Source organism: Gossypium arboreum, chromosome 1, assembly GCF_025698485.1.
Source record: "Gossypium arboreum isolate Shixiya-1 chromosome 1, ASM2569848v2, whole genome shotgun sequence".
NCBI lineage: Eukaryota > Viridiplantae > Streptophyta > Magnoliopsida > Malvales > Malvaceae > Gossypium > Gossypium arboreum.
Window position 1 is genome coordinate 13350838 of NC_069070.1, and position 22289 is coordinate 13373126.

The following is a 22289-nucleotide window of genomic DNA, read 5'->3' on the forward strand; positions in this document are numbered from 1 at the left end:
AGTACCCGAACTTATTCACTAGTAAAATTTTCGACGACGAAAATTTCTAAGGGAGGAGAAATGTAACAGCCCGATTTAAGGCCTAGTCAGAATAGTGGCTCGAGACCACAAATTCAAATTTGGAAAAATTATTTTATTATTATTTTGGAGTCATAGCATGTTTATATTAGCACATGAAAAATTTGGTTAGTTAATTTTGACTGTTGTGAGCCCGATTGTGAAAAAGGACTAAATCGCATAAAGTGTAAAAGTCATAAATTGATAGCTAAAGGTGTTAAATAGATAGAGAACCTAAATTAAGGGTCTTTAAATGGAAATTAGGCCCTTAGACACTAGCTTGGCCGGCCATGGGAGACAAAATTGGAGAGAAGGTCAAAATTAGGTGAAGCTTATGTCACCAATTTTGACTAGTTGTAATTTTAATAACACAAAAAGGAAAAGCTATCATTTTTATTCCTTCTTAGCTGAAGATATCAACCATTGTAGGGGGCTTGAGAGCTTAAATTTTTCAGCAACTTGAAGCACTCACAAGTAAGTGATTTTCATGTCCTTTGTTGATGATTTTTGTACTTTTGAGACCCTAGAAGCATAAGTTTTCAAATGAGGGTGCTATCTTGCAAAATGATCAAGAGTTTAGGGTTTTTCCATGAAGGGATTTATGTTGTGTGCTGAGTTTTTATGGAAGAAAATGAGTCTTAGTTGTCTTATAAACAACTTTTGTGAAAGGTGTTAGCATGAAAACACCTAAAGGGACTATTTTGCACAAGTTGCACAATAAGTGATAAGTGTATGAAATAGAGAAAATTTGGAGTTGCTATAATAGCAAAAAGGGTTTAGTTAGGCTTAAGATACGAAGACATTCGATAAAAATCGATTTTCCAGCATAGGAGTAAAATGGTCATTTTGTCAAAATCTAGGGGCGAAATGGTCATTTTACCGAAGGTGTCAATTTTCAATTGCCTAATTGTGATTAATGACTAAATGAGTGTATTTTTCTAATATAGATCAAGAATTTCCAACTCCGATCCAAGACCGAGGGAAAGCCAAGCAAATCGACTAAACCGACTAGTCGTGTATGTTTTGTAATCTGAGGTAAGTTGTATATAAATAATACAACTACATTATTAATGTATGTACTGAATTATACTTGAAATTAACATAGCATGAATTGCTTGATTTTGGAATTGAGAAAGCATGATGATAATAGAGATAGTAGGGTTCCCATTTGAACCTAGGAAATAAATCGGATATTCATGCCATGACATATGGGTTATTGTGGGCTAGTGTAAGACATGTTTGGGACATGCATCAGCCATATTATGAGAGCCAATGTAAGACCATGTCTAGGACATGGCATCGGCATTGAGACGAGTGCTAGTGTAAGACATGTCTGTGACATGCATCGACCTTGGGACGTAAGCCAGTGTAAGACATGTTTAGGACATGTATCGACTACGAAATGTGTTAGTGTAGGACCATGTCTAGGACATGGCGTTGGCACGGATATGTGAGAGCTAGTGTAAGACCATGTCTGGGACATGGCATCGGCCTCGGTGATGATAGCTAGTGTAAAACCATGTCTAAGACATGGCATCGACAACTTGCCCGTGTTTAAGGCTTATGGAATATTCGATAGTGTTCCGAATGGTTCAACGGTGAGAGTAGTGATTTTATCTTAATGAAGAAAAGTATAATCGTGTTGTGAGTGGTACACGTACCTAATTGGTACGTATGAGATATAAACTCTATATACATGATTTGTGGATTGTATGGACGGCAATGAGTAAGTTATACTTATGCCTACTTTGGTATCATGAACATAGTGATTGTTGTTGTATATTACTTATATGCAACTTACTAAGCTTTAATGCTTACTCCCTTTCCTTTTCATTTCCTTTTAGTGCCGCCTAATTAGCTCAAGGATTGCCGAAAGTCAGAGATATCGATCACACTATCAGCCGAAGAACCGGTATAGTTGGATTTATATTTTTGAATATGGCATGTATAGGGCTTAGACTTTATCATTTTGTGTATTTGAGAATTAGCCAATTGCAATTACTCGGGTTTGGAACCCTTCATGGCTAACACTTATTTTGATTTATAAAAGATGTATTGTCTTGATATTGGTTGGTATTTGCATGGAACTAGGTATATAAGGGTGGCAATGAGGCTTGGTAAATAGCCTTATATTGTCCACACGGGTATACACATGGGCATGTCTCTAGGTCGTGTGTGACACATGGTCTGCCCCATAGGAATGTAGTTCGGTCGTGTGTCCCTTGCATATAAAAATTTCAAGTCAGTATGCATGGTATTAAACACACAGGCAGAGACACAGCCGTGTGGAGGACACGGCCTAATACACGGGTGTATGCCATGGCTGTGTGTCATTTTAAGGATGCTGACGTCAGAAATAGAATGTCCAAGTTTTTGCACACAGGCTAGAACACGGGCGTGTCATGGCCGTGTGAGGGACACGGGCCATTGACATGGGCGTGTGTTCAGCAGTATGAAAACTCCTGTAGGTGTGAATTAGAATTTAATTCCACATAGGTATTGGACACGGGTGTGTCCCTAGGTGCCTAGGTTGTGTGAGCCACACGAGCCATCAGCACGACCATGTTAAAATGGAAACACAGGCATGTTGGCCTTCCATACGGGCATGTGACTGTTCAAGGATAAAATTTTCATAGTTGGTTTAGGGACCCAGAATGGTCCCGATTAGTTTTCAATGGTCGATTTGGGATTTGTAGGCCCATAATAATAAGTCTAAAGTAGATATAGAAAAAGTTTTAAAATTTGGCCGAATCTCGGTGACTTGAGATTAAGTGAGGTAATGCCTTGTACTCCGCTCGGCATGGGTTACGAGTATGGGGTGTTACAATTGTCATGTATATGAAATTAATTACATATCCGATAAACATTAAGTCTCGTTTGAATAAATGAAATTTGATGGATACAGGACTTCCTGTACTGGTTGTGGTCTTGCACATGTTGCGGACACACCATAGCTCTTACGAGCATCCTGTTATAAGCCCTCTTGAGCTTCTTGTTGTATGGTTCCTACGAGCATCCTAATCGATAGTGATCTTGCATGTGTTGTGGACTATCGCAGCTCTTTGTGAGCTTCCTGTTATATAATCAATTCTGATCCTGCATAAATTGTGAACACAAACTTAGCTCTTTATGAGCGTCCTGATATAGGCTTTTTGTGAGCTTCCTGATGTGGCTCACTTGAACTTCCTGTTATATGGCTATTCGAAGCTCCATGATAATAACTCTTCGGAGTTACCTGTTAAGCTCAATTAGATTCTTGTTTTAAACTCTTATGAGTTTCTTGTTATAGCCCGGATAAGTTTCCCGTTACATGGCTCACATGAGCATCCTATTTTATGGCTCGAGAGAGTGCTTGCTGATTATGTGCCCTAATGGGTACCCCTAAATATGAATTGACAGATCACTGTTTTGTACGCCTTGAGTGTCCTACTTGGGTATCCATCGATATTTAAATAATTCGACGGGCAAAACTCTTGATGTGAGAAAATATGATATTTAAATGAATTATATCTCTAATATCCCTAAAATACCTAGAAATCGTTGCACGATGAGCTCATCTTTGGTTTCATGATAATCATGTGAATTTCATTACTAACTTGTTTGATGGAAGAAAGTGTTTAGGCAATTGGCCAAAATGTTTTTGATGCATGTATGTATACTTACATTAAATGAACATGATTGGTAAGTTAAATTATTATTATACGAACTTACTAAGCATTAAATGTTTACTCTATTTATTTTCTCTATTTCATAGTACTCGAAAGCTTGTAAAGTTTGGAGCGGGTCGGGGTAAGATCACACTATCCTTCAACTCAATTTGGTATAATTAGCAAAACTGCTTTTGGTATAATGGCATGTATAGGCTAAGTTAGACCAAATGATGAAATGTTTTGGTTGTAAATAGCCATTGGAATGGCTAGTGATGATATATTTTATGTATATATATACATGAGGTGGTATTATGTTGATATGACTATGCAAAAAATGGTAAAATAGGTACAAGCATATTTAAATGAATGTTTGATCAAAAAGGTAAGATGGATACTTGAACATATGTAGTAGTATATCATGCACAAGATTGGTTTTGGCTTGGTTTTAATGTCTTGGATTGGTTAATGCGTGTGTGTTGTAACATTAATGTAGGTGAAAGACAAGTTTTGATGAGAAATAAAGCTTAGAAATAGTCTTATTTTGACCACACGAGCAGAGACATGGGCATGTGTCTTAGCCGTGTGTGACACACGACATGTGTACGGGCATGTGGTTTGGCTGTGTGTCCTCTACATCTTAATTTTAAGAAACAAAATGCATCGAATTGCTCACACAGGCAGAGACACGGACGTGTGTCTCAGCCATGTGTGTCACACAGCCTAGCACATGGGCGTGTGACTTGGCTGTGTGACCCTTATACTTAATTTTTGAAAATTAAATTGTCTACACAGGAGTGTGGCTGGCTGTGTGACCCAAGTCAGAGAGTTACACGGACATGGACACGGGCTGGGACAAGACCGTGTGCCTCACATCGAATGCCCACACGCCTGGGACACAGGTGTGTCACTTGGCTGTGTGGCTACCCACACGGGTGTGTGTCCCCTGCATCTAAGAAAAAATTTGAAATTTTGCGAAACATTCTTTAAGTTCTCGATTTGGTCTCGACTTGCATCTATTTCAAAAATTGGACCTCGAGGATCCATTTAAGGCACAGTGTGATTGATTATCTATGATTTTGGTTATGAATAGTAAATGATACAATTTAATTATATTTGATCTGTAAACTCTGGTAATGCTCCATAATCCTGTTTCGATTACGAATATTGGTTAAGGGTGTTACAATTTGGACCAACAATAGATAAAAAATTACTAGTTTGGAGTATTCCTGAACGGTTAGTGATATGTTTGGCACTGCTGATACATTCATTTCCTTTCCTGGAGGTTTTGGTATATTAGAGGAAATATTTTGCATAACCTCTTGGTCATCTTTCTTCAAACATAAAAAACTCATTTGTTTCCTTAATGTTAATGGCTATTATAACAATTTGCTCTCATTTTTAGATAATGTTGTGGAAAGTGGATTTGTGTTTTCAGAGCCAAGGAATGTCTTGATTGTTGCTACAACTGTTGGTGAACTATTCGTTAAGCTACAAGCATTTGAGTACCATCTAGATCTAATCACTCAATAGATTGTTGAATCAATAACAAGGAAAAGAGATTCTGACAAGCAAGAAATGGATTTAACTTCGTCTTTGTGACATTATCCAACTTTTGGGTTTAACTTATATTTACATTTATATATATGCACATTGTCATGTTTTAGTTGTACCAATCTTGACCAACTATCACAGGTGATATCCTCTAAACTTCCCTTATGATTTTGACATAGAGGACAATGCCCTAATTTGGCAAGGGGTAGGGGATACTTTTGTGAAAATCCTAAGTAACACTAAGGGTTCTTATTGTAATCAAGGTGACAGAGTATGTAAAATAATCTTGAGACTGCACCTTATTAGAATGCCTACCCTTATTATTATTTTTAAATAAATAAATTAGTAAAATACAAGTAAGGAGTGAAGAGCATTCTTGAATTGCATCATTTTATGTTGAAATGGAGGATAATGAGTAATCGTGACACCTATTTTTCACTTTTTTCTCTTTAAAAAAAAATTCTTTGTCAGTTTTGTTTTCTTTATGTGTGATGTCAATAAATGTTTTGCATGATCATTTAATATACATAGTACTTTTGAGATTTTAACATGCTTGCGAAGTACTAAAATTTGTAATTTTGAATAATTGATGATTATCGAAAGATTAGTTGCTAGCCTATTATAGAATGTGTTCAATGGGTTTTGTGTAATTAGGTTTTGTTAGGACTTTGTATTTTTCCACTTTGAACTTTATTTGATGATATTATCTTTTGAAATTTCTTTGATACATTGTCTGTCTTTAGATGATATACATGACTTGTAATGGGTTGTAAGTAATATCTTAATCATGATCTTAGAATCTATTGGCTTATTACCCTTAAATATAATGAGTAGTTCCAAATGCATGATAAGGGAAGACCTAGGCAATTTCTTTGGATCATTTGAGCCTTTCGAGCCAACCCTTGCATAAATTTTCTAAGTACCCTGATTTTGAGCCTTTTAGGGTTTTTTTTCCTTTAATGTTGTAATCTTAGCTTATAAAGCCTTAATTGCTAAATCTCAATCCTTTTGTTTACCCTAAGTATTTAGTGCTTACTGAACTTATTCTTTTAGCTTAAGTATTAAATGGGATAAGTAGAAATATTAAGGTGGATATTTTAGGGTGAGAAAATGAATAAAGCATGGCTTCACTTTGTATATACATCATGAAAAAAAATAAAAAGATAAGGACTGTTTTTTGTCTACCTCTTTTGTGCATGCTTTATTTGAAGGATGGAGAAATAAGGAGATAAAAAAAAAACAAACAAAACAAAACAAAAAATAGATGGAGATGAAAATATAATTAGTGCTCATATTGAGGAAGTAGGGAATGATACTTTAAGCTTTTTATGATATGTAAGTAACTAATGCTTAAGATTTAAGTCTAAATTGACTTTTCATCCTACCTTAACCCTAGCCTAATGTTACAAGCCAAAAGACCTAGTGAACTTGTTATGCATATTGGAATCAGATTAAAGGAGAAGGTAACTGTTAATAAACTTATAAAATCATGATTATTATGCTTAACTTACAACTTATTACTGTTTAATGCACACATAGGTAATTACATACAAGCACAGAGGTCCAAGGTTTCTAATTTTGCCTAATTATATAAATATTCATGTGACTATTTATATTTTGACTAGCATCTATGATTTCTATTTTCATCATGACTTCTTGTTTTATAATACTTTTTCACTTTATTCATATATTGTTTTAATTCGTGTAATAATTTTGGGTAATAGCAATTTTCTTTTTTTCTTTTTTGTTTTGTTCCTTAAGGACAAGCAAAAATGTAACTGTGGGGGTATGATGAGTTATCATCATATGATTATTTTGGACTATATCTTAATTACATTTGTTTAGTTTCCTGAGCATTTTTATATGTTTTAAATTTATTTTAGTGATTTGACTTTTTTGTTTGTATTGTAAATATTGTGTATTTTTAGTGTTTTTCATGTATTTAGTTTCAATAAAATATTCCATGTGGGATTTGCAGGTAAAACGGGTTTGGGAAGAAGACGTCAATACATGGAACTATAAGATTAAATGCACTAAGCCTAAAGTTGATCCAAGATGATGAAAAGTTCAAAGCTCAAAAGATTAAAAATTTGTAATTTGAACGCATTCAAAACTTTCAATCGGAACTCTTCTTAGTGTTTTGATCATGTCTCGAGCTTCAGGACTCCATTTTGGGTGTACATTATATCTTCGAAAAGGGAATTTGAAGATCTATTCAAATATTGGAACACCAACATCAAAATGCATCAGGAAGAAATTCAAAAGTAAAGATAAACTTACAAGTTTCACATTGATGGATAATTTTAAAGCATTTTCGTTTTTGGTTCATATCTCCTAACACAATTGGAGTTTGGACTTGAAATTTTTTATAACATATAGACAAGATACAGACCATCAATCAACTCTCTTGGACTATTCCCATTGAGAGCCGTTAACTTGGACAAAAGGAGTCATCTCTTAACATGTGAAAAATGCTTTAAAAGATGACAAAGAAGTAGACCTAGAAATTGATTATTAGCAAGTCCTTTGTATTGCAATTTTCCTTTTCAAAAATCTTTGTAAATAGATTTTTGTTTCAACATAGGAGGCATCTTGAAGTTGAGTTCAAGATCATTGTCTTGATAAGTTTTTGTTTGTTTCATTATTTGTGTAAAATTTCAAGCTTCTTATTTCTAATATGTCTATTTCATCTAAGTTTGAGTTGTTTACTTTTGCTATGTTATTTTAAGTTTTCAATGCTGAGGTGAAAGGGTGAAACTCTTGGGAAATGTTAAGGTAAATTGCATACTTATCATTTTAGCTAAAATTAATTATCAATCACTTGTTCTAATCATACTTGTAAAGTAAGATATTTTATTTGGTATAGACAATATATGACACAGTGAATGCTTGGATAAATTAACATTGATTTGTTGTAGACATAAAAATTGGCATAATAAATATTTGAAATCTTTTTGTAAGTCTTGAAGTTATCAGGTGATTATAATACCATATGGTTGGACTAAACTTAAATAGTTTAACTATCATATTGCACCATCCTTTGCTTATGGATTCATGTGCTAAAGTCTTCGACTTATTGGGCAATCATTTTGGACACTTCATTGATGGACATAACTTTGCTTATATGCTTAATTAGTGGACATACATTACTAAAATTTAGCACCCCATGCTCGACCTAAACGTTATGGTCGGATTATAAAGGTTACATCATACTTGCAAAAGAAATGGTTGTATAATTTTGAAAGAAACCAACTTTTTGCGAAAAGATATGTCACTTTGAACAACTCTTGAAAATCATAGCAATTTCCAAAATCGCAGCTTAAAATAGTTTTACCAAAAATCAAATCCAATTTGCTTAAGTGTTGCGAGAAAAATCTCTTATTAAACTTCAATTTATTATGTAGCGGAAAACCTTATAACATATCAATTTTAAAACTGTGATTCATTTTTAATTATCTTAAGTTAGGCGCCACTCAAGGTAAAAAGATCTGCGAGATAAATTCCAAATAATCCTAACATTCTAAACAAAACTTAAAATGTCTCAAAGTCCATAAAATCAATGAAAAGTCCAAAATGTCCATATTAAACAAAAAGAAAGTCCAAAGTACTTAAACTAAAAGAAATGTGAAATTCGAGCTCTAGAGTCATCGTCCAATCCTAAGTTGAAGGATCACCTGAAACGAAGCAAAACATAGGCATGAGCTTTAAGCCCAGTGTGTGACTTAACGCATAATTTCAATACAAGTAATCACAACCATTAATTTGTCTCATAGCATATCAGATTTCATATCAAGATATATCTTATTATAACATAACATATTGTATCATATCATACCATTTTGTAACATAGCATAACATATCATAGCATATCATGTCTTATCTCCATCCGTTACACACCATATCCATCTAGCCAATCGCACCATAAAAGACAACTAGAGTTCATACATCCAATCATATCAATAGGTGGTGATGTGCCACTCATATAATTGCAGCTAAGCTGCCATACATAAATTTACAGTCTAGCCGCCATAATTGTAGTATAAATTGCCATATATATCATAAAATATATCATAACTTACATATATCATAAATCATATGGCATGCATACATACATATTTTCATACAAATCATAACATAACACATGATTTAATGGTAACATTTCCTACTTAACATACCCTCTAAGCTTATTCGTATACTTTTATGTACTCAAAATTAGGCCTTTTTGACCTCATATGATGTCTACGAACCCAAATTTTGAGTCCCTTAAATAGCTCCTAATCAGGACCTACAATTTGGCAAAAAGGCTCACACTGCCTAAAAAACTAACCCATGTGATCCATATGGCCTACCCACATGATCTGCAAGGTTTCACACGATCATGTGCTCCACACGGCTTGCAAAAACATACACAGCCGTGTAGTACACACGATCCACCACACGGCTGTGTGGTCGTTGGGCAGTTTCGAAACCAATCCCTGTTTTCACAATTTTTTCAATTCCTGATGAGCTTTTTGAGTTAGATCATACAACTGATAATGAAATTTATCACCTACAAGTCTGAAACTTACAAAACCTACATTTGTTCCACAAATTACACCAATTAACCATCACAAGATCCAATCTAGAAGCATCTAATAATCAACACTTCAATCTTTAAAACCAAAACCAAGTCTTTACCACTCAAGTAACAATGCCCAAAATGTGACTTACTCTACTAGAGGTAATCGACCTTTATTCCCTTCATCTAACGAAAACACAGTAACGTTTAAACTACTAACACATGAATTAATCATTACATGACCCCCAAAACTGACCAAAAACAAAACAAAAGAAATCAACATAACAGAAAATATTCAATCGGACTTACACCCCAATTACAACGATTCGATAAAATTGCCGAAATGAACACAAAAGAAGATATAATGATAGCAAATAAACAAAAATGATGGAAAGAAAGATAAGATCATTTCTACGGAGAAAAATAAATAATAAAAGAAGAAAGCAAAGAAAGTGAAAAAAAAAGAAACAAAGAAAGAACAAGCAGAAGGGGGTATGGACGATTAGGAGTAAGAGCTAATTTAGGAAATTCTAAAATTCAATTTGAGAATAAAATATATTAAAAAGATATCCACCAGATTTCCTAGAGCTTAATTTAAACTCTAATGCCCAACCAAAAGAGCAAGACTAATCAAAAATATTTCTCCGTTGCATACGATAGAGCTCGAACATAGGACTAAAATGAACAATCCAAAGCACTTAGCGAACACACCATAAAAAATTACTTTGCAATCTTACACAATTAAAAACTAAGAACTTTGGGGCATTACATAGATCATTCGATTGGGACCTCCATTTATCTGTGGATTCTAATTTAATAATAACATTGAGTATTAAAATATAATCTTAATATGACACCAAGAGTTGATCCTCTAACCTCAGCATATTTTCTTCCAATTATTTGTTTTTTATTATTTTTAGTTAATTTCTTACGCTGACTTTTTATTTCTAGTGTTTCTAGCTACTACCTTTGTAACAGCCTATTTTTAGTCAAATCAGAATAGTGGTTTTGGAACCACAAATACGAAGTCAAAATATTTATTTTATTATTTTAATAAGTTCTACAGCATGATAGATTAATTATGTGAAATTTTCGTAAAGAAATTTTACTGTTTGAATGCTTAATTCGGTAAAAAGGGTTAAATCGCGTAAAGTGTAAAAGAGGAGTTCCATTAGCTAAAGGAATCTAGTAGCTATGGGATTTTAATTTAGAGGTCCTTAAGTGGTAAATATACCATCAATATCATGAGTGGACAATTTTGGACAACCATTATGTGATTTTAATGGTTTAGTATTAAGGTTAATATGGTAAATAATATTCAAAGGTTAATTAAAAAAAATAAAACATGAAAATGCATGAAAGTGTGCATCTTCTCCACCGAAACTAAAGCTTGAGAAAGCTATAACAAGCTTGAACGTTTGGCTACTTTGAAAGCTAGATTAAGGTATGGTTTTAGCTCAGTTTTTAATGATTTTTACGTTTTTGAGATTGTTGCTTCGTATTCTAGCTAGCCCGTACCTTAGATTTTGAAACTGTTAAAGATTTACCATGTTTCCATCATTGAATTCTTGAGTAATTTGATATTGATGATAGATTATGAAGGTTTACTGATAGATTTACTAATTTTGTAAAGTGATTTTTGACAAAAATGTCAAAAAGGGGTTAATTTGTGAAAATGTAAAATTATGTGGGTAAAAGTGTGAATAAATAAAAGATATGGTCTGCTAGGGACTCCATTAAAATTCGGCTAGCATGAAATTGTACTAAATTGCATGAATTTGAAATTTTATGTAATAAGGACTAAATTGTAAAGTGTGAAACATTAGGGGTAAAGGTGTAAATTTTCCAAAATATGAATTATAGGCTAAATTGAATAGATCAAATATTGAATGTGCTAAATTTGATAATATATAGATCAAGATAAGTCGAGGTCGGGATTAGATCGGAGAAATGGAAAAGTGGACAAATAGTCGATAATTTCCATTCGAGCAACTCGGGGTAAGTTCATATAATTAGAATCAAACTTTTAAATAATTGTAATGTAACACCCCTTACCCGTACCCGAGGCCGGGATAAGGTACGAGGCGTTACCGGACAAACATACAAACATTAAACTAAAATACAGGCCATAAAATTTCATTCATATTTCAAAACATTCATTCACTTACACATAGTCCCTTATTTGAGTCTATGAAGCCCAAAACATACTTTAGAAAAGGTCCGGGACTAAACCGAGAACTTACAAAAATCTTGGAAATTTCATACTTTAAGGCTCCACACGCCCGTGTCCCAAAGTCGTGTTCCATACACGGCTGAGACATATGGTCGTGTCTCTGCCTGTGTGGAATATACCTAGGCTATTTTCCAAGCTTTGGTCAACCTTAATCTCTTACACAATTATACAGAATCAAAAGCATATAACATGGTATTCATTTAATGATTGAATATTCTCAATTAAACCACAAACATAGCATTTGTATGTCATCATACATGTGTCTCTCATACTCATTTTACCTTGTTTATTATAGTACCACTTATACATTTATACCAAGATTATCATCTTACAAAATATCTTCAGCTTAATCATCAAGCATTCATATTTAAAACTAGATCATATCTTTATAAAATACCACAATTCAGATACACAAAATAACATGTTTTCCTGATACATTTCAATTTAACTCCATGCCCAACAAGCATTACATTGAGACTAGTCATATATATATATATACACGTCATGATACATATCATTCTCTTTCTGTTTTCTTATAAACACATATCATTTATTTTATTATATCAATATTTCATATACCATAGTTTCCATGTATTCCACTGATATTTATTTTCCTCCTCTTCCTCTCCATTCCACATCCTTAATGTATATAGTATTCTTGTAAGAACGATTTCACAATTTACTAATAAATGCTCACATCAAACTGTTCACACGAGTCATAGTCACTTACTTATTTATAATTAGAGCTAAAGAGCTCCAAATTAATATCCGTAAATTTCCCCTAAAACTAGACTCACATACCTTTGCACCATAAAATTTTCATAATTTTTGGTTTAGCCAATTAGTACAGTTTATTCATTAAAATTTCTCTGTTTCACTTTCGGCGATTCGACTCTCTTCACTAAAATTAATTAGCTCACAAGATGAACTCGGATAATGTTCTTGTTGATTTATCTTGAAAATATACTCATTAGGGATTTAAAAATATAAGTTTAAGCCTCTAATTATTTTTATCCAAAATTTTGTGATTTTCCAAAGTCAGAACAGGGGATCACGTAATCATTCTGAACTAGTCTCACAAAAACATAAATATCTCAAAATATAGAACTCCTTTTCTTGCTCTGTTTCTTTTTTATGAAAATAGACTCATTAAGATTTAATTTGATGTCTCATTCAGTCTCTGATTCAATTTCTACTATTTTTTTTGTGAGTTTTCAAAATCACGTCACTGCTACTGTCCAAAACAGTTTTATTGCTAATTCACTCTTTCACACTTTCTTTGTATTAACCTCATTTTAACATACATATCACAAATCATTTTCACCACATTTCATACATCACAAGTATAGGCCCATGATCACAAGGTCACCATAAAATCATCCTCATGTATAACTTACTTGTTTATAACCTCACCACATCCTCGGTCACTTAATGAACACATCATTCACATAATCAAGTTCACGCACTTATTCATCACAAAACTCACAAAGCAATACATAGAGAGTCTCCGTTGAACACTTGGATCAATCCTCGATACTTGGTGGTTTTAGCACATAGCTCCACCCATCATATAGTTCGGCTCTCTTGTACACATGGTGAACACTCAGTACCACCCATGCGACCTAGCCAATTTATCTCGTAGCTCTCTTGTCTACATGGTGTCCTTCACGTGGAACCACGCATGCAACCTAGCTATATATATCCCGTAGCTCTCTTGTCTACATGGTGTACACATAGTATCACCCATGCGACCTAGCTACATCATATTGTCTTGTAGCTCTCTTGTACACATGATGTGCACTCAAGACCATACATGTGACCTAGCTACATACTATCAGATCATCCAATCTTTCCAAGGTTCAACCGGATTTCTCTCTTTTCCAACAATTTCACCAATCAAGTAATTATCCACAAACATATTTCCAATATTATTATAAAATATCATAATACAAGTAAAATTGATGTATTACTTACATATAAACTTACATCTCATTTAATATCAAGGTAATAACATTAAATTACACATTGCCTTATTAAAAATCATATGAACTTACAATTTCCATAATATCCCTAATCATAGAAATCACATTTATGTATGATAATTCAATGCACTTCATGTACCACAGACATATTTTTAAATCAATTCATAAACTTGGCACCATAATCATTTAATTTAATATAATTCAATTAATTCACTAAATTTAACTTTCAAATATAAATTACAGCATTATTGTTGTATTATTATCATACCAACTTACATACTTTCAACACCTCGAAAATCATAATGAACATATCAATTTTACATTGAAACATGCATAAATTAATGCTTATTATACATATGATCTTAACTCGATACTAAAACGACCATTTTACCAACTTTCCCAATTTTCGATTTTTCTCTCATTCTAGGTTCAAATCTCGTTTCTGGGATCTAAAACATCATATTTTACTTGTTTAATTAATGTACTATTCAAAACAGTCCTTAACTCAAACTTTGGAAAAATTACAATTTTTCCCCTAAACTTTTGCATATTTACACTTTTGCCCCTAGGCTCGGGAATTAAACTTCATCCCTTATTCTTATGTTTTATGGCATGCTGATAACTTTTCCCTTCTATGGCAACATCAAAATCTCACTCTAACATATACTTATGACTATTAGGTATTTTTACCGATTAAGCCCTTTTACTCGTTTTCACTCAAAACCGAGTAGCACAAGTTGTCTAACATAATTTAAAACCTCATATTCTATTATAAAACATCAAAATAAACACATTTCACCTATGGGTATTTTTCCAAATATGAACCCTGGCATAAATTATTGCTAGAATAAGCTTAATCAAATTATCGGGATTCCAAAAACATAAAGAACTTGAAAAACGGGGTTAGAACGGACTTACTATTGAGCTTGGAAAGCTTGAAAACCCTAGCCATGGCTTCCCCCATGCTAATCTCGGCCTCCATGATAAAGATGAGTCAATTTTGGCTTTATTTTCCCTTTTTATTTCTTTTAATTACCAAATGACCAAAATGCCCTTCCTTACTAAACTTTTAAAAATTCCATCTATGTCCAATTTTTTCCATCACTTAGAAATTGGTAAAATTTCTATTTAAGGCCTCCTAATTAATATTTCAAAGCAATTTCATACTAGAAACTTCTAGAATGCAAGTTTTGCAACTTATTCAATTTAGTCCGTAACTTCAAATTGAGCACTTTATGCATAGAATTTCTTCACGAAATTTTCACACCATCATGAAATCATATCATAGACCTCAAAATAATCATAAAATAGTTATTTCTATCTCAGATTTTTTGGTCCTAAAACCTCTGTTCCAACTAGACCCAATTTTGGGCTATTACATGTAATTATTTGAAATAAATGTATGTAATTGAGTAAATGATCTACTTGAAATTCAAATGCCTTATTGATATGGTTTGATGGTTACCGAGCCCCGTTTGAACCGTAGGATTTCATAGGATACAAGTGACATGTCACTAGGGTTACCGTTTAGGTTGAGATCCTGTATATGTTGCAGACTCACCGCAGCTCGTATGAGATTACCGATATATCATCTCGTAAGCGTTTACTGTTTTCAGCTCAATAGAGCTTACTTGTAACACCCCTAACCTGCATCCTTCGCGGGAATGGGGTTACAAGGCATTACCAGACCAGACACAATTTCCAAATGATTACATAAACTCTTAGGTCATTATGAATGCAAATATAATAATTAAGTCACAAAGTAGAACTTCATGAAACATTAACATTAACATTAAATAAACATCTCATTCCATACTCGAACCATGTTATATTCAAAAATAATCATGTTTCCTTAAAACTTGAACAAATATTCAAGTGGTCTTTTTTTTGTTTTTTTTTCAAACCCTAGCCGAATATAAAGTTTAATGCAACTTATAGAATGAATAAAACATAAAAATTATAGTACACGTCAAACACATATTAAAAAATCGTACATAAATAGAACTCACAGAACTAAGTACATATATTCTTATCAATTTGATCTTATCATATTCGGCACATATACATTATCACATAATCAACCAGTTTATAATCATAATTTAGGGACTGACCTATACATTACTCAACATTCATCAAATATCAAGTAGGACATTTATACATCACATAAAAAAAAAAACTCATATTATCTTCATGATTTACTAACGCACAAGTCACTTTACCTTTGGTTGTTTTTCAATGCATTTAGCCGAATACAAATTTATTTAGCAAATATGCTTTAACAATTGTTCACTTTCAAGTTTATTCAATCAATTTACAAATCTATACATTTCAAAGGCTTAAACTAGTATATATATATATATATATATATATATATAAATTATATATATATCGACATAATTTGTATAAATTTTCACATCTCATAAACAAATAAAAACATGATAATATTACCTATTAGCAATATAACAAAGACCATAATTATAACTAATTTAATAACCTTATATTTGACTAAGTATTTAAGTATACATTTTACTAAGATTTATGTCATATCAAATTTATTACAACGTATGTTTATATATATATAGTCCAAATCATGTTAAATACATATACTAAACATTTACCAAAATACAACTCAAAGCCAATTTACTTTTCATTAATTCGGAAATAATAAACTATTCATAAAAACAATTCATACCATATAACATGTATATCAAAATAAAATCCAACCATGTTTAGGTATAACCTAATATTCTTTATTAGCAAACCACCTAACATCGCCTTAACTAAACATATCAACTAAATTCACATTCACTTTTATCCATGCATAAACTAAAACTGAATTAATCATTCATACACATCCAAAATCTTCAACCATCTTCAATGCACATAACACATATAAACTTAATTAAGGTTTCTTGTACTTATAATACTGGCCATAGTTTACATATAAACATATATAATAGCCAAAAACATCATAACCACAATCAAACATATCCATGGCATATTACAGCTTAAAACCAAACATCAATCCTATATGTCACAAAGTATACATACCAAAATGAACATAAACCATGGTCAAATATAACCGAACATAAACATAATGATCAAGCCTTGTAACTAAACTTAACAAAATAAACAAGCCATTTTCGCATGGCTCATTATATATACATACTTCAAACTTGACCCAAAACAACCTAGGTTATACATGCCATAGGTTCGAGTTAAAACTTATAAAATACCAAAAACAGTCGATAGTGTGATGGACTTTGCTGACGATCCCCGAGCTCGTAATTTGACTTCAAAATCTATAAAACAGAGACAAACATAAACACATACAGTAAGCTATTGTAGCTTAGTAAGTCATAAGCAAATAAATAATTCAATATCAACATCAACTCATTTTAAACAAACTAATTATACTATCATGATCACATTTATTCTCAAACTCAACATTTCATATATATATATATATATATATATATATATAACTTATACTTTCATATTCAAATTTAACCTTGGCCGAATATTCATGTATGTATATTTTTTTATCTGAGTAACATTCAACTTCAAATCCTTAATATCATCATATAACCGATTATATATATATATATATATATATATATATATATACATGAACATATATATATATATATATATATATATATGTTCATGTACATATATTTGTTTTATCATTTTATAACATATAACAAATAATCAATTTACCTTAATTCAAATAAGAAATAAGCTATTACACACCGATCATTTTAGCTCGTTTTACACATTCAATCACACTTATCATTACCTGTTGAACCCTTCAAAATTAAATAAAATACTTGGATAACCACACATATCGTACAGTGCCAATGTCCCAGACGTGGTTTTACATGTAATCACATATCGATGTCACTGACCCAGACAGGGTCTTACTCACACACATATATCAGAATCACATATCGATGCCAACGTATGAAACGTGGACTTACTCGCACACATATATCGAAATCACATATCGATGCCAACATAAACATGGACTCACTCGCACACATATATCGGAATCACATATCGATGCCACATATACTTCCAGGTATTAACTTTAAAATCGGCCAAATTATACATAAGTTCATTAACAAAATTATCATTCATAACCAAAGTCACATTATCATTAAATATTCGAATGTATATACACTTTTAATCATAATTCACATTTTAAATATCACATACATATTTCATTTAGCCGAATATAGACTTGTAATTAATATACAAATAATCAACATTTGAACATATATAATTCATATCATCACTTTAAATACTAAACTTATTCATTACTTATCATCAAACATAGATTATTTTCATTTTCAATATCAATTCGTAATTTACTTTTAATTAATATAACTATTTATTAATCACATATATTAAAAATTTAACAATTTCTATTTACTTATAAACTTACCTTGGACGATGTAAAACGGAACGAGACAGCTAGTCGATAACTTTCGTTTTTTCCCGATCCAATTCCAATCTCTTTGGTTCTTGGTCTAAACATATTCAAATTAAACTCATTCAAATATATTTTCATTCAATTTAGTCCAAAAATACATAAATAGGCAAATTACCATTTTACCCCTGACATTTACACTTTTTACAATTTAATCCCTATTGCACAAAACACAAAATATGCAAACTTTCAATATGCCCATGTTTGACCGAATATTCCTAGTATTCATACAAGTCCTTACATTTCATTTATTTCACATTTTAGTCCCTCAAATTATTATTTTTTCAATTTAACCCTAATTACTCAAATTCATCAAAAATTCAAATACAAAACATATTAATCCAAAACATATCTTCCAAAATTCATCATCAAACATCACAAAACACAAATATTAATCAATGACATAACTCAAAATATTCATCAAAATCAAAAAATCTAGCATGGGTCGGATAGTATTCGAAGCAACGATCTCAAAAACGTAAAAATTATCAAAAACTGAACTTGTTTCATACCTTGATTGAGCTCCAAAAATGGCTAAACTCTAAGCTTGGTTTCTTTTTTTCCTTTTTTATGATATTCGGTCACTAAGAAAGATAATGAATATGGCTTTTAATTATGATATATTATATCATATATAAGTTATTAATTATCTTACAAATTTAACTTTTTAAAATTAATTAGAAAACCATATTTAACAAGTCCAAAACCGTCCACTTACAAAATCAATGGAATAATTGCAACATAAGCAATTCCTCTTATAAAGACACATTCATTTTGGCCCTTTTATAGTTAACCATCAAATTTTCATTTTACGCGATTAAGTCCTTTTATTTAATCGAGCACTCGAACGAAAAAATTAAATCACGAAAATTTCACACACACAAATTCACACATAATAAATACATAAAATAATTTTAAAATATTTTTAAAATATTTTTCTGACTCGAATTTATGGTCCAGAAACCACCATTCCAATTAGGGTCTAAATCGGGCCGTTACATTACTATCCATCAGCTCAGGAGGAGCTTACTGATCATAGCTCGAAAGAGCGGAAATAATAATGAATTGACGGATTACTGATTTATATGTTATGTATATCACCCGAGTATCCTTTGATATTCTAATAGGTTCAACGGGCATAAATTTTGTTATTAATTATGTGAAAAAGCTATGTGTTACACGGATGAATTACTGTTATATGAATGAAGTACTGTTTATAGAGATGAGTTACTATTATCGAATGAATTACTGTTTATATGATTGAGAGTGAAATGTTACAAATGATCTATATGATATATGTGAATTTGATATGACACAATGTATTGAGTATTGAATTGAGATATTGGATGGTTACATGCACTTATGTGACTAACTTGTTGATGAATGCTTGTGTATAGGCATTTGGCAAGTGAACTTAATATACTTTGTTTAATTGTTTGATTATATTTTAATGGTAAGTTAAATTCTGAATTATACGGGCTTAAGCTTACTCTGTTTCTTTTCCGTATTTTATAGAGGTTCAATAGCTCGCTCAATTTAGATTAAGCCAGAGTTACGCATCACACTATCCAGTTGCCGATTGGTACCTTTGAATTTATGGATATTTTTAAACATGACATGTATAGGCTAGTTGTAAAGATGATAGTTATGGTTACTTGAGTTAGAGATTTTGGTACATGTTGTGGTATAAGATAAAGCCATGTGATTTGGCTTAACTTGGTATAATGTTTTGGTTGTGTATAAGTATTCAACTATTGTATGTTTTAGCAAGTAGTAAATGGAATAGAAATATGTAATGTTGTTTTGATATGTGATAGGCATATGAATGGAAGATGATTGTGATTGAATTAGTCTAAAATGTGTATGAAATGTTTTGGGTTGGCTGCCTATTAAGCTGTAAAAATGTTGCAATTTATGCTTGTGCAGTTATGTAAAAATAGGGTGGCAAAAATGGCTTTGCAAATAGCCTATTTTTGTCCACACAAGTAAAGATACGGGCATGTGTCTCGGCTGTGTGTGACACACGGTCATGTTACACGGCCACGTGTCTCCTAGTGTTGAAATTAAAATGAAGTCAGTTTACTCCACACTGTCTCACACACGGGCGTGTGACTGGCCATGTGGTACAAGTCAGTGTACCCCCTAATTGGCACACGGCCTAGCACACGGGCATGTGACTTGGACGTGTTGCATAAGTTAGTATACCCTACAAGTTTTGCACGGCCTAACACATGGCTTGGCACACGGGTGTGTGTGGCCACTTCGAAGGGTACACCGGCTAGACACACGGGTGTGTAGTTGGCCGTGTGACCCAAGTCAATATGTACCCCCTGTTTTCACACGGCTTGTGACACGGGCGTGTCTGGTGGTCGTGTGAGACACACGGCCTGCCCACACGGGCGTGTGTCCTCCGTTTTGAGAAAAAATTTCAAAGTTTGAGAAAGTTTTATAAGTTATTGGTTTAGTCCCAAACCGGTTCTAAAGCATGTTTAAGGCCTCGTAGGCTATTATAAGGGACAAATTGATTGTGATTGAATGAGTATTGTATAAATTGATCGAATATATAAGAAAAGCACTATTATATGTGTTATAAGTCCGGTAATGCTTCGTAACCCCATTCCAGCGTTGAATACGGGTGAGGGGTGTTACAACTTTCATTATCAATGCTTATTCCAAAATCAAGTGTTAAATTTCTGTTATAGCATAATACTTGTAATCTTGTAAGTTCTAATAAACTTCTTTGTGGACCGACCTCAAACTCACGAGATTTTATTACTTGAATATAACCTGCACTTGGGTTGTAGACCTAGAAAGTCACTGTCAGTAATACTTCGAAGACTTCTTCCATAGAAGTCAATCCCCCTCAACAATAAAAGGCGCATTTTATTATTGATTGTGGATCGTTTCCTCTAGGAGAAGTCTTCAAAGTGTCATCCTTGGGGACACCATCCCGTCTCAGCAACAAAAGGTATTTTCTTTCAGGAGGATTTTACCCTCTCCCTCCATAAAGAGTTGTGTACAGTTCACAAAGAGGAGCGTCTCGACCGTACATAGACATGCAACCACCCACCAAGTGGTGATGTGAACATTTCGCCTTTAATGAGATCGAACCTCTAACCTATTGTATATAGATCAATTACTGAGGTATAAGGTACCACTTAAAAAAATTAGAATTGAAGTCACTAAATTTAAATACCAATAGATTGTCGAACTATGTTTACCAATTGAATTATGTCCAAATTATCAATGTGACAATTGAAGCGGCCATAGTGAATTAAATATTATATTAAATTTTAATATGCAATTGTGAGTAAATGATAAATGACGTTGAAAATTTATCAAATAAAATTATTAGTATATTTTTTAGATATTTACGAAATGATTTATACTACATCAATAAATTTCATAATTTTAAAGATATATAATTATTAATTAATAGTATATGATGTATAACATCGTAAATAATAACATTTTATAATCAATAATAATATAAAGGTAAACATTAGAATAAGTAATTTATAATATACAAATAAAAACATTTTTTTCGGTGGAAGTAAATAGTCAAAGGACAGCAATTACAAGACTAACAAACAAATATTAAAACAGCCATATCCTAAATTAGAAAAGCTTTAACCAAAACTGGGGATAGTTATAAATCTGTAAATTACAATGGTGAATGTCTGTAAATATTATGAATAAAATAATAATAAATGATATATGATAAAATAAATAATTGATAATATAAAATAATAGTAAAATTAATTAC